Source organism: Puntigrus tetrazona, chromosome 25 (assembly GCF_018831695.1).
Source record: "Puntigrus tetrazona isolate hp1 chromosome 25, ASM1883169v1, whole genome shotgun sequence".
Lineage (NCBI taxonomy): Eukaryota > Metazoa > Chordata > Actinopteri > Cypriniformes > Cyprinidae > Puntigrus > Puntigrus tetrazona.
The window spans coordinates 11,207,960-11,223,254 of NC_056723.1; the positions used below are offsets into that span (position 1 = coordinate 11,207,960).

A 15,295-nucleotide genomic window follows, 5' to 3' on the forward strand; every position below is an offset into this window, starting at 1 on the left:
ATAATTGCCGACAGCTAATAATTATTATAATCATAAATAAACGTAAAAAAGTTTGCAATGTTTTACATGTAATTAAAGTCGACGCAAGTTGATCAAATCTAACCTAAAAAAGGAAAATAAAAACGTTATTATAAATTGCAAATCAGAAATAGGTCTATCCACAGCAGCGTTATCCCCAGGGAGACTAAGGTATTATAGTTTTTTTTATTCTCTCGCACAAAGCAGCAAACTCCAATTTGATTCAAGCTCGAAGTAGTACACAGAACTGAAATCCAATCTCTTTTGGCATGTCATTCACAACCAGTCTTCCACATCTATATGAAGAAAGCTTCAGTAGGATATTTAGAACCAGGAAACTATATACCTGCACTAATCCCTACTTGTGCGGTGATCTGAGCCGTGTTTTGTGTGAGATTGCAGATTTAGGTTAGGAAAAGTTCAGCCTATATCATTGTGACGCATGGCGCTTCCTGTGAGAAACTGAGGGTAGTAATGTAATCTCAGTGCTGTCTGTTATCTGAAGCCTGGAGGAGTCTTAATCTCTGCTCTTTGTAACACATAAAGACTTTGTTCTCGCACCTATATAAGTTGTGTTTATTGTGCACCTGATATACTGTATCAAACTAAAATCTGAGCAAAACCATTCATTTTGATTCCAGAGCGAAACCTGTGTGTTTTGAAGTCTGGAAAGGCTCGAACTGAAATAAGCCTCAGCTTTTAAATCTCATTAATGTTTGTTTACATTTGTCAGATATTTTGGTGTAATTTTCAGAAGAGTTTTAGTTAATAAAAGAAAAGTGTTGGTGGATTTTGATATGTGAGGACAACAGGAGATCAACTTTTTTCACCGGAGGATGTGTGATTATTGATTATGGACGCGTATTTTAGCCAGTACTTTTACTTGTGGATTATTGTGATGTTTTTAGTAGCTATTTGGACTCTCCTTTTGACGGCACCCATCCTCTGCAGTGGATCCATTGGGGAACAACTGTTCCAATTCTTTTTTTCTTGTTGTAAATGCTTGTGCACTATTATGCTACTTGAATTCGTTGTGCTTGTTTGGAGCTCAACAACGGAAAAGAGCAGCCAGGACAATCTGCTAAACATCTGCTTCTGTGTTTCACAGAAAGTGGCACAGGTTTGAAACAACATTGAAAAGTCTTGCAACTTTACAAATAACTAGTCTCTCTATTGCCATAAATTCCCAAAAGTCTTACATGAAATGACCCTATTTTTGTCACTTTTTTGAACAATATTTATTTATTTGTGTGTCTTTTTTCATTTTTACATAGCGTGTTTTAGTAGGTGATCTAATAATTTCTGTTTTAATTTCCCAGTGGTTCCTTTGGCTTGGGGCACAAGCAAAATGAGAGGCGCTTGTGGTAAAGTGGGGCTCGAATTCTCCAGTGGATCCAGAAAACGGGTCTATTTGTGGACCTGTTTCTTTCTTAAACCGTCTGTCATTGCATACATCATCATTTCTGCCTAGACGCAGTTCAGACATACACAAGAGGCGTCTGAAGCAAAAAATAGCGCAAAAAGCCACTCAAGGCCGTGCGTTACAGTGATTTCATAAAACTTCAGCAAGAACAACAGGCTAAAAGACAGAGATTTTCAATTAACAGTATAGCACATTGCTTTAAAGGATTTCAAACAGGTGCCTAGAGCCTTTTAGCACAGAGACAGGGTGGTTGCAGGAGCTTGCGGAGGAAAGAGGAGGGTGAAAGGGGGTTTTGGTGTACTCTGTGCCCGCCTCCAGTGCTTCATGCCGGTCGGATGACTGAGCGCTGCTGACGCGATCGGTGCAGGAGGAGGACAGAGCAGATGCCATGTGAAAAAGAGAGTGGGAGGATAAGTACAAAGTGCACATGGCCAAGACGCCACAAGCACACGGGATCCTGAACGTAATGAGAAGCAATGATAAGGGCCTCATCAACAAACACTGCGTTACTGGGGGTCAAGGTAACCACGCTGAGATTGAACACCATTATTCATTATTATTACGAGACATAAACCTGTACGGGAAATTCATTTTCGTGAAGTAAAATGTCATTGCACGCTTTGACGATTGAAAAATAGTTCATTTACTTTCAAAATAGGTAATTTATATAATTAAACAAAATGTAATATCTTGAGAAATATGTGTTTTATTTATTTGTCCATACAAGCTGTTTGGTTAACAATATTACAAATACAAAGTCACGCAAGTTAGGAACAACATGGTGGTGAGTAAATGCCCATAAATGCATACCTCAGGTATTTAGTGACCTGGTATCATTCTCTTCTCCCCCTTTTTGTTTTAAAATATAAAAAAAATCCTTTTTTCACTTTTTTTTTTGTGAAAAGTAGGGTCGCTAGATAACCGAGGTGTGTAAACGTGTAAGTATATGTGCAATTCATCTTTTTTGGAAGAGCGCAATGACAATGTCAAAAACATTGCTCAAATTGAACCCTTTTAAGTTTCAAAAGGTAACGAAATTTGCTTTATTTTTTTGGAATAGGTCTTGGTGGAATACATCTGCTACACTGCTGCAGCAGAGCAGGTACAGAGACTCGCTACTGCCAATACGTCCACAACAGACCGCTGTGAGCATGTAAGAAATACTGCTGCTGCACATATAACATATAAGAAATAACCCCCATATGGCATACATGAATCAGATCTATACAGGTGGAGCTGGGGAAGGTGGAGTGTTTCCGAACCGTATTGCAACTGCTACAGCAAACACCAGTCTAGTATTCTGAGATACAAAAAAGAACCAATCAGCTGCGCCCTGTGATGAGTCATTATATCAGATTTAGTCAGTCAGATTAGTTTCATGCCAGACCTTTGGATATATTTTGAGAAATGTCTCAGTGTTTTTGTCCATACGGTAAGAAGCGTGTTCCAAAATAACTTCTTTAGTGTTACAAGGAAGAAAGAAAGTCACACGGATTTTGGAATCACGAGTGAATGATTTTTCTCTTTAAATATGACATTTTCATGAATGAAAAGCAATTGAAGCGCAGACCTTTACTCGCTCTCATGACATTTCAAACCTGTGTGACTTTATTCTATGCAAGATATTTAAGAAGATCATAGAAGGTATTTTGAAAAATGTGGGTCGCCTGGGTCATTGCTTGGACAAAAAGAGTTATAAATAACTTGTAGTCTGTAATGCCGGTTGGAGACAACAAGAGCGTGAGAAAACGGGTGAGCAATCTCTTTAAGAAGACTTGCTGTAAAAGTCTGTTTTTCCTTACAGAATCTAGGGTTGCAAGATCCATTGTTACCGGCATAATGCAGCTCAACATTTCACAAAACCATAATTCCAACAAACATTCATAAACAGCACTGCAACTTGGGTGGTTCGACCTGTGGTTTGAAGTATTGTTTCTTATTAGTATGACGTGTGGAATTTAGTAAACAACGTGTGCCTTTTTTTTCCGTCCAAAAAGTTGGGGTCCAATGGTTTGTTTTTGAACTCCATTGACTTTCATTGTGTGGACAAAATGAGTTTGAGAGAATTTATTACTTTTTATTAGCAGACGAAAGAAAGTCACAGGGGTTTGGAACAAACTCTTTAAAAAAACGACAAACTAAGGTCAAACGTAACTTAAAATGTGTGTTCATAACCTTATTACGCACAATTAATCGGCACGTGCTATTGCAAAGAAAAAACAGGCAAAACATTGTCATAAGTCTTCATAATCTGTCATCAGAATCTAATAACTCGCTCTGCCTCTTAAATTGTTTTTGTTTGATGTCACCAGCCCCTTAACTCCAACCAAATAACTCACGATCCAATCAGTCCTCGAGAGCTAAAATCAAGTGCCGCCCTACAGACACAATCGTCAGCCTATCCCGATGTAAAGCTGCTTTGTGCTGATGTGGTTCGCAGGGGTGTATTCTGCATCCGTCTCTGCTGCCTAAGGCTGAACATGATGGATGCTTGTTTCTGTTGGTCGTGAGGGAGGAGAGCTAGGAATCTGTACGTAACATACATTAGACTGGCTGATATTCAAGCAATGAGTCACTAAAACATTTAGTGCTGCTCTGTTTAGTCTTGCGTCACTCTGTTCCCGTAAGCTCGCGGCTGACAGGAAAGGAAGTGGCCGAGCAGAGGAAGTGGGGCACCAGCTAAGTCAATGTCATTTTAGAGAGGCCCACAAACTGAACTGAAATAAACCAGCAGAACTGTTCTGGTCCCTTTTAGTGGGTCGATGAAACCTTACCTTGATCTTTACACCATTACAAACCTGCACATAGGGAGCTCACTTGTAAGGCAGCATCTTGGAACCTGCTAAGTCACTATATAGGCTGCAGTACGTGCCATGTTAATACAAGCCAAAATACAGTATGGACAAGTTAACGCTAGCTGATGTAGGACAGAGCCAGCCTGCAGGTTTCAGATTTAATTCACAGAGATGAAACAGATGATTTAAAAACACATAGTTATTATTTGTATGCGTCTCCTAGCAACAAGCTGCGCATTTCTGCCTGAGTTAATTGTGATTGCAACAATTTTAGGCATTTTTTTTCCCCCCAAACGTATAACTTTTGCCACGGTTACACTTAACGTTCAACCGTTTTCCATCCTCAAAATTTGACGTTTAAAAATGCTACAGGCAGCATTTTAGGCCCCGTTCACACGAGTGAGTTTTAGAATGAAAACGATCTTCTACGCAACCTAAAATGCATGTCACATGACCATTCAAGCAGGTACAACCATCGGTAGATACCCAATTGCTTAGATGGCGGACGAGTCGGCGTGCTTGGAGCGATCGAATGGGGATATCAACGCATATCTAGGGGTACAAGAGCATGATGTTATTGTTGACGCGGTTGTCAAGGATACGCAGAGCGAATGTTCCACAGCCACGCCACCGTTTTCAAAAGTCTCCGTTTTGGTCCATTTACACTGAAATGCAACCCCGGGGTTTTCGTCCCGGATCGCTAAAGAGAACGGTTAATTTTCCTGACAACCTCTGTAGTCCCATTTAGCCACTTGTTAGCAACCACATTCTTAAGACAAGTACAAAAATAACATGACAAGGTAAATAAAAATCACAAGGTAGTATTACTGATGTATTTTATGTTGTGAAGTAAATAAGTACAAGTATAATGTGCTTGTGTTTACATCAAGCATACTTCAGACAATAAATAATGTCTAATAATACATATATCAGATATTAAATTATTATATTAAGCTTAAAAAAAAAAAAAAAAAATATATATATATATATATATATATATATATATATATATATATATATATATATATATATATATATAAAAAATAATATTATAAAAAACATAAAACACACTGAAATAATATTAAAAAAACACACATAAAATTGTTTCATCCTTTCATTTTTGATCTCTTGAGCAAGGCATCTGACCCCAGGTTGATTCGGAGTAGCTGTCTGACTTTTCTTTTATGTTATTTGTTTTATTGTCAGTTTTCCTTCTATTGTGATTAAACAATTGTGTATTCCGGGTATTATGGCACAGATGTCACAGTCGAGTCATGATTCACTGCTTTCCTGTCACACGAGTGCTACTTTCATGTTGTTTGAAGGCTGAACGGACACATCATTGGTCTTGGATGTGGTAAGATTTGCAGGCCCTCGACCTTTGACCTCTAGATCACAACTCCCATGAATTCCATGCACTACTGTTTAAGGGAGCTAATAGTCAGCTTTCTCATCTTTATCTATGAAATGCTTTTAGTAGGGTCTTTAGCTGCTTTTGTACGTTTTTGTATTTGGCAGAGTTAACAAACACAAAAGCATGGTTACAATGCATGAAAGACGCAGCAGTCAGATTGGTTTAAATTCTTTACTTCTTTGTTCTTTGTGTGAATGCACAGATCCTTTCACAAATAGCCTCCACACATTTCCTCTGGAAATGAGATACTCCTTATCTCCGTGTAATTAGCCATCCTCGCTTCCTGTGCTTTTTCCCACGCTAATCTGTGCTTCAGCAAATAACAACAACGTTTTTAACACTTAGGATTTAAATATTACATTAGCATATAAAATGGCCATACAAATATGTAATATAATTTATCTACTTGAAAGTGTATACATAATTTATATTTTAGAAATGATAAAAATGTATATCATATCACATATTGGTATATATTTTACAGATAAAAAAATAAATTAAAATTAGGATCTTAAATATCCAGGCAATTATGTATTTATATAATTTATTTAGCCAAAATAACATTGACATTTAATCATATTATAAAAACGTTCAACAATATTAAATATTACATATTTGTATAGCTATAATATATTATTCAAATATATATATATATATATATATATATATATATATATATATATATATATATATATATATATATATATATATATATAAATATATATATTTAAAGAATATATTATATATATATATATATATATATATATATATATACTATATATATATATATATATATATATATATATTGAAAATGTATATTTTAAAATAAAATAATTTATTTATATAATAATATTTTAAAGTGTTTTTATTAATATGTTATATATATATATATATATATATATATATATATATATATATATATATATATATAATTTAGGAGGTGACGTTTACAGAAGAAATGTACATTTGTTATCAGATGGACTGTATCATACACTTATACAGGTTACAGTAGTGTACAATTACAGCTAAGCTTATGATGAAGCGTTAGCACATCTAATGTAACAACAACCCCTCTAAACAACCGAGTTTTCCAATGGTGTCTCGTGTAATCCTGCGTCATGCAGGTTTTGTTTAGAGCAGGAAAAAAGGGCTTTGTCTACTCAAATTCCAGTAGGGTGTACTTAAAATTTGACCGTGTTCCCTGCTGAGACTGCAGCTTCTGGAGCTAACACACACACACACACACACACACACAGTCACAGAATGGTTCATTTGTGTGTTATCTCTCCCAGACACTCACATGGAAACAGTACACACACTCAGGCGTTTATGCCTACACACACCCACGTAGACACACTTGCACACACATGCACAAGCACATTTCTGGCACGGGCTCATTGACGTCAGACACCCCATCCCCCATCACTCCTCCAGTATTTCCAATTCTTTACAAAGCAATGCTGGCTATTTGGGTCATCCACAGTTTTAGGTGTTGATTTAAATCTAGTGACCCTGACCCAGAGGAACCGGCCCCCACAATTAGGCTAAAAGAATCAGATTATAAAAAGTCAATGTTTAGCCTTTCTCCCACAATTCAATTCTTTCATTTAGTGAACTGAAGCGTGAAATTTCCACTGCACGTGATTTATGATTTCAGCTCAACCCTTTGCCATTTCAAGATAACTGGCAGAGGCAAGATACAAAGTGCTCAGCAGTTAGCGAGAAGTAAATGTTTCGCCATAACTTATTTCAATCGTCAGAGTGGCCAAATGGTCTCATGTTATTTGCTAACCTCATCTCTTTGTACACCCGTATGACTCTTGTGCAAGATTAAAATGCTACACCTTTAAAGAACTGAAAGCTCATCGGTCCGCTTTGTGATTATTAAAAATTATATGAAATTACCAGAAAAAATGTCGCCGTGAGATTTCTAGATACATTGGAAGATAAACAGTCGCCATTTAAAAGAAACAACTGTGAGACTTTAAGCTGCGTCACGAAAAAAAGCTGCCATGTAAGATATATAGACACACTTTAAAATACGCAGCAATTTAAAAGAAACAGGTTTTAAATCACGTTTTTAGAAAATACTGCCATTTTGAATATAAAGAAACATGGTATGTAATATTAAGCAGCTATTAAAATAAAATCTGCCATAATAAAATATAAAAGACATTATAAAATATACATAGTCGCATTTTCACAAGAAACAAAGTCGCAGCTGCAAAACTGGACGTCGCATTGTAAGATACTAAGTTATAATTACGAGAAAACAGTGGCTGCAATGAGAAATGCCATTATGAGAAAAAAGCTGCCATAAAGAGATATAAAGACATAAAAGTCGTAATTGTGACATTTTAAGTCACATTGCAAAATTTCTCAACAATTGTGAGAAAAAAGTTACCATAATCAGATAGGTTTGAAAATTGTGAGATATAAAGTCACAATTCCATAAAAAAACTGCTATTTATTGCTATTAAAGTGATATTTGGTCACACTGTATAGATAGATAGATATAAAGTCACTTTTTTTTTTTAAACTATGAAATACATGTATACATTTTTTATGAAATGAAGAGGCTTTTATTCCTCATTATTTAAGAGTGTATTGTGTATATTTGTATATTAGTGTATATTTTTTCTCATTTGAGGATTAAAACGGTGCTTTAAAACTTTACATTTTTGTGGCGCAATTAATTCAGCTCACCAAAGCTTCTACTGGCTCGAATGCGTCTTTCTTACTCTGAAGACAGATGAGTCCTAATCCCGGATGACTGATTCTCACATTCCCCTGGTGCAGCGCTTCTCCAGAAATGAGGCTTGACTTGGGCCAGACTGAACCACGGTCCATCAAAAAGCAACCCGCTCATCATCCTCCCCACACCAAACCTCAATAGGATATACAGACTCTTGCGCAACAAACTTAAGCAGATCCTGAACTTTATAAGGATGGAAAACCAAAGCTTTGTTAACGGCTGAAGTCCTCTATGATTAACTGTGGGCTCGAGCATTCCTGCTTGGTCTGTGGACGCCTAATTGGTAGCGTAAAACCACTTGCACGGCAAGTTTCGGCTGTTGACCGGGGAATGCTGGCTTCAACGGAAGGGTTAATGTAATGAGGGGGAAGGGTGAGGATAAAATTAGGGAAGCAAAAAAGGGAGTTCGTCCTCACCTTGGGCAGCAAGATCGGACCCCAGTAACGGGATCCCCTCCCCACTGACCTTCGGTTTCCTTTTATGCTGCGACTCCTGGGTCAGATTGACCTAGTTGGTTGGTGTTTTGGCAAGATCTGGGACAGTAATCTGAAAATGTACAAACAGGGTCCAAAATAAACACTCCAGCTGACAGACAAATGTTTTAGCAACTACTTTATGTTCTTTATATATTTGCTTCATTTATATACTTAAACATTTGTGCATATATAACCTAAAACAATGAAATACTTAGTCATTCACACACACACACACACACACACACACACACACACACACATACATATACATGTGTGTGATGAATATATGAGACGGGCAAAACAAAGCCAGGCGTCTCAGGTTGGTAAAGCACATGTGGTATACATTAAGCGAACTAATTTCTCCCAAGCTGTACAATGTGAACATTCCCTGGCTTCCCTCGAGCCTCTGATGTAGTCGGGCAGCAGTGACGCTAGCGCGCGGGTGCTAGCGTAGCTTGTGTGTGTGTGTGTGTGTTTATATGCATGTGCGCGCCGATTTCACTCAGAGGAAAGACGGAGCGAACAAGATAAGAAAGTCTGAGCGAAGGCCAGGGTAAGAAGACGGCGAGAGCAGGGGGAGGATTGACTGAGACGGGGACAACATGTCACGTGTATTTGGAGAAAGTGCGTAACCCCTCGCAGGGCTGTCCCTAGACACAGCAATCGCATGAGCAGAGACAGAACCTCTCAGACACGTCTGTCACGTCTCTCCGCCTGCTGCCCCGACACCTCCCCCCGTCCCGCTTTGTCTTATTCAAATCACTTCCTGAAGCAAATCACTCAGTCTCAGATGTTTCTCCTAAAACGATGCTCTTGTCCATAAAGCGAAAGTAAAAGTGAAGAGGGGATCAAAAAAGACCCATAAAAGTAGCTCATATGAAAAGTCTTCAAGTTCACTAACAACACCTCCTCTGCTGTTACTCATTTACATTTGTGCATATTATAAAACATCAAGGCTATTTGCTTTTACCGATGCGTAGACTCTGTCTGAGTAAATACACTCTGTTTGAGAGCGTGCGCAAACACACATGCTTAACACACACACACACACAGTTACAAACGTTCATCCTCATCCTGGACCTTTCTGCTGTTTAGTAAAAAATTATTTCAGCCAGAGTTGACTGAAAACACACAGTAAATGCGAGTTTGTATCTCACGACTCCAATTTATTTTCCTCAAAATTGCGGGAACAGCTAAAATCGTCAGATAAAAAGTCTCCATTTTAGAAAAAGTACATTTCTTTTTTTTCATTTTCTGTCAAAAAAACAGAACTGCAAGATTTAAACACAATTATGAGGAAAACAATTCTGAATCGCGAGCTGGAAAAATTTAGATGCTAATTCAGAATTGGTAGAAAAGTTTCAAAATTTTGTTTTGTTCAGAATTTTGCAATTGTGCAGTTTTTCTTAATTCCTCTCAAAAAGATATTTCGCGCAATTCCGAGATAAAAAAAAGACAGTAAAAAAGTATTTTCAGATGTAAACTCTGTAAAATGAAAAATGAAAAATAATTCTAACTCTTTTCTTTCTCAGAATCGCACGTTTATGTCTTTTATGCTAAGAATTGAGGAAATGGTTGGAATTGTGTCATTAAAAACTTGCTGATATGATAAATTAAAAAAATATAAAATCCAGAAAGAAATCATTTTTTTATATTGTCGTGGAAAGTCAGAATTTTGAGTTTATATCTCACATTTCTGACTTGTTTCTCAGAATTTTATATTTATATATATTATATAATTTTATATTTATATTATAGAAAGTTTATATCTCAAAGTTCTGACATTTTTTCCTAAGAATTGTGAGAATGTTTGGAATTCTGAGGAGCAAAACTTTCGCGAAAAAAAAAGAAAGAAAAGAATTATGAGATGTGAACTCGGGATTCTGAGAAAAAGTCAAAATTCTGAAGTAAACGAGGAAAAAGTCTGAATCTTGCGGTTTCGACTTCTTTCACACAGTTAAACGCTGACATATTTACATAAATGGGATGTGAGTGGTGTCACAGCAAGGAAAGAACATCGGAGAAGCAGGAGACCTACAGTTATAGTCTATATTTGCCGTCTACGCGAAATCAAAGAGATCTCATTTTTCCTTCAGGAAACGTCACAACTACTTCAATACAACTAGCTATTCATAAATGTGTAAAACAGGATCTGAAGATCTAAAGCACTGTGCGTGAAGCAAGGGCCGCAAAGGTTGAGATAGTCTTGAGGGTTTTGTAAACAAAGCCGGTTCACATCCCTTTATGAAAAGCGTTTTTTTTGTTGTTTTTTTTTTCTTCACTCAGCAGGACGTACGTTTGAAAGAAAACTCCGGTTTGGTTTCTCCGCCACCAAGTCTCAAGGCTATCCCACAGAACCCAGAAACTGGATCTGAGCCAAGCCATTTTTAATGTTTGAAATTCGGGATGAAATCCAAACAAAAGAAATACAGCCCTGGTGCAGGCCTCCGAAAGTTATGCAAGTCTATGAGAGGAAAAAAAAAATGGTAGAAACTTATGTAAAGCTCTCGTTACCGTTGCCGTGGCAGTGTGAAAGGGATGTGGAGCTCTCAAACTATGGCTGAACGTCTGTGTGTCATTCCACGAAAGGGACCATGACCTTTTAAAGCAAGGCACTAAACATCAAAATAAGCAATTAAATATTTGACCAGATCAAAGTCACAATGTAATGCGTAATGAAGGGAATATTTAGCTTAAAAGTGCTTAAAAGACATCATTAACATGAATTCATGCATTTAAGCAATACATGTTTAATTAATGCCTACTTTTAAATACATTAACGATTCTAAAACGATTATATAAACTACATGTTTAAAAGTGAATGTGCAAAATATTTAAATATTATTAGCATTTTCTAAATATTTTAATAAACATTTATTTGTTTGATAATTTGTATTGCTGAATATATATATATATATATATATATATATATATATATATATATATATATATATATATATATATATATATACACATACACACAGGGATAGTTAACTAAAACAAAGAAATAGAATTTTTGTTTCATGATATTTAAACATCTTAAATATTGTTAAATATTTTAATGGATTATGATTATATATTTAAAAGTAAATATATATAAACATATCTAAATATTATTTAAAAAAAAAAAAATATATATATATATATGAATACAATATAATATAATTCATATATAATTTAATAATTGAATTGGTATGCTGTATGTTATAGTTAACTAAAACAATACAAACATTTTTCTTAATATTTATAAAACTCAAACTTGATCAAATAAAATATGAAAAAAGTTGTAATTCTAATTTAGAATTACAACTTTATGTACTAAACAATTTTAAAAAATAACAATAATTTTAAAATAATAAAAAAAGCTTTAAATGCTTTTCAAAGCTGATTCACCAAGTGTCCATTAAATTCCTTCTAAAACATGAAGGACACTCTTCTCTGTTACCCACAGTGACCCTGTCCAGTTCAGACAGCATGGCACATTATGGCTGAAGCCATATTTATTTTCTGAACATGCTTTTTTTTACGAGCTATATGGAAAGTTTCGTGAAGTCTGCAGGCTGCTCTGGCTCTGGCTCTCTTTCTCTGTAAACCCAAGTAACATCGTGAGCATGAGCCCTTAATGTCTAGCGCTGAAGCTCAGGGTGCCACCTTATGCCAATCCACATGGGCACTGTGTCTGCTGCTGCTCGCGGCTCAAGGAAGAGCCTCTCTCTGTCTGCTGCTGACAGATCTGGTTTCATAATGGCATTTATAAACAGGTCTGTGATGCTCATATCAGATGGCCTGCTTGAGAACAGAATAACTATGGGAACTGAGAAAGATAGATGGACTCAAACCGACTCTTATGTAATACATTTTCATATGACTGGATGTCGTGTGAAAATATTGATACGGTAATGAAAGTCTGTGTTGATGGTGTAAATAATGAAATGATAATAGATATGTTCAGTACAGCAGACTAGCATGCTATGTTTACGGCTGTATTTTCTATTTTCATTTCCAGTGTGATTTAAAACTTTTTTTTTTTTTTTTTTTTTTTTTTTTTTTTTTTACACAAATCAAATAAAATAATAATTTAATTACACTGAATTTAATTTAATTTTACACGTAATGTTTTATTTAATTTAAAAGATATAGATTTTTTTATTTTCATTGCATGGTAGTAACAAAAAAAGTGTCATAGGCAAAAAAAAAAAAAAAAACATTATGTAATTTTACATTTTATTTAAACAGTAAAAATTGTGAGGTAAAAAGTAAAGATTTTTATTCCATGGTGGAATTTTAAAGTTTATTTCTTGCACTTATGATTTTTTAAAAAATCTGTAATTAAATTAAATACATTTTTAGGTTCAATTAAGTTACATTTAAGTTGCTCTTTTTTTTTTTTTTTTTTACTGTAACCTGTATGCCGCTTTCTGCTTGACTCTGAATAATGTCATGTGAAAACAATGTAGCAGCTAAACAGTACTACTATGAAGTAGTATCTAGTTCACAGTGTAGACTGTTTAGCATTCAGTAAACAATTATTTGATTCTGAATGTCTGTTTCTTCATTTTTACATGAAACCAGGAGATCTGCTGTCATTCGGAATAACTGCAGAATAAGTACGCTGCTGTCCAGAGCAGCTCGTCCGGCCCAGGCCGCGGTCACTGTGACTGAGTTACAGGCTGCAGAAGGATTGTGGGTGATCAGCTCGGTGCTGTGTGCGCTGATACCATTAAATCAGCCCTTCTGCATGTCAACACAGAGTGAAGCTCTCTGGCTCTTTTTCTCTCTGCCTGTAAACCCAAGTAAGCATCGCGAGCATGTGCAGTCTAGCAGAAACATGTCTAATTGATCTGGGCTCATTTCACTTGACTCCGCAGTTTTCACACAAGAGTTCACAACCTTCTCACCACAAGCCCTGCCCTGCCCTGCCTTATAATTATCGGGGTACGACGCCTAAAAATAAAAATCTTGTGTGTGTGCATAAGAGAATTTATATAAACACACACATCATATATGTGTAACAAATGTCACTTATTTACTGTTATCTTATTAACACTAATGATGTCAAGTCACAATTAATTGGGTCTAAAATAAAAGTGATTGTTTACATTATATATGCATGTGTACTGTGTTCATTTATTTATGTATTATTTATGTACTAGTGAACATTAACTATCAACAGAAAACAATACAAAACAAGTTTGAATTCAATTATAGATATGTAAAGTAAATGTTAAACTAAAATGACTAAAACTAAAAAAGAAAGCAAGTTTTAAAATACTATTAAAATAAGCACATAAAACAAAAAAGGTAATTATTATTATAATATAAAATATTAATAATTTTTAAAATATTAATAATAACTCATAAAAGGATAATATATATATATACACACACATATATATATATATATATATATATATATATATATATATAAAATAACAAGGCAAGGTCCAGAGAAAATACATTTAGATTCATTCATCAATATCCAAATCAAGAAAAAGTTGGCATTAATGGTAAAGCTAGTAGTTTTTCGGATGCTAAAATGTTTCCTACACCAGTTTAATATCTAACCAATGGAAAGTAACTATAAGTCAAAAAGTAAGTCAACTACAAGTAATCTATTTCTAGGTTGATTTCCCCATCATCAATACTACCAAAATACTTTCCCCAAAAAAGCACATGCACAAAGGCAGGTGTACAAACACAAGGGCCAAAGTCTGCGCTATCTGATGGTTCTGTGCAGGAATGACTTAATCTTGGAAATGAACACCGGTAAGAGAGCATGCAGCCTGAGAATCATGTACAGCCATCTCTATCCGTGTGCAGTGCATAGACTCAGCCAGAGCGCTTACATAATCCAGTTAAAATACACCCCCAGTCACATGTAGCATTCAGCCCTGTGGAGAGATATCCTACCGCCGCTAGGGCTGTGCTGGCAGCTGTTCAGACATTTACACACACACACACACACACACACACACAAAGCCATTAAAGATTCAACTGTGATTCGCTGCCAGAGTTTCAGTGCCCTGCCTGCATGTGAACTGTCTGTGGAAAAATGAGCCAAGAGCTCTCCCTCCGAGCACATGTGACTGTGTGGAGTCTTCGCCGAGGAGCGTTACGAGAAAACACACATGCAAACACACACACACACACTGGAAGAGGAAAAAAAAAAAGAGGTACAAGATGGGCAGGACGTCCAGCCCTTTAAAGTCACAGCGCAGGCTTCCTAAAAGCGTGCTGGGTTTCACTTCTCTCTGAGCACATGCGGCTCGTGCGACTGTGTGTTTTTGAGGGCGATACTGGGCGGCAACGCACGATTCAGACATAACTGCAACAGATCGGGGGAAAGACAACCATGGCTGATCTCTTTAAGGAGCCGAGTTGATGTGAAAAACCTCATAATCGCCTGGGTGCATC

At 36.1% G+C, this 15,295-nt stretch overlaps 1 long non-coding RNA gene across 1 annotated transcript; it reads left to right on the forward strand.

Annotated features, from left to right (window-relative positions):
• Positions 1-1,771: 1,771 nt before the first annotated feature.
• LOC122330927 lies at positions 1,772-13,855 on the forward strand. Its single transcript, XR_006248099.1, has 3 exons — positions 1,772-1,962; positions 2,502-2,594; positions 13,454-13,855. It is a non-coding gene; the product is annotated as an uncharacterized LOC122330927 (long non-coding RNA).
• Positions 13,856-15,295: the final 1,440 nt, after the last annotated feature.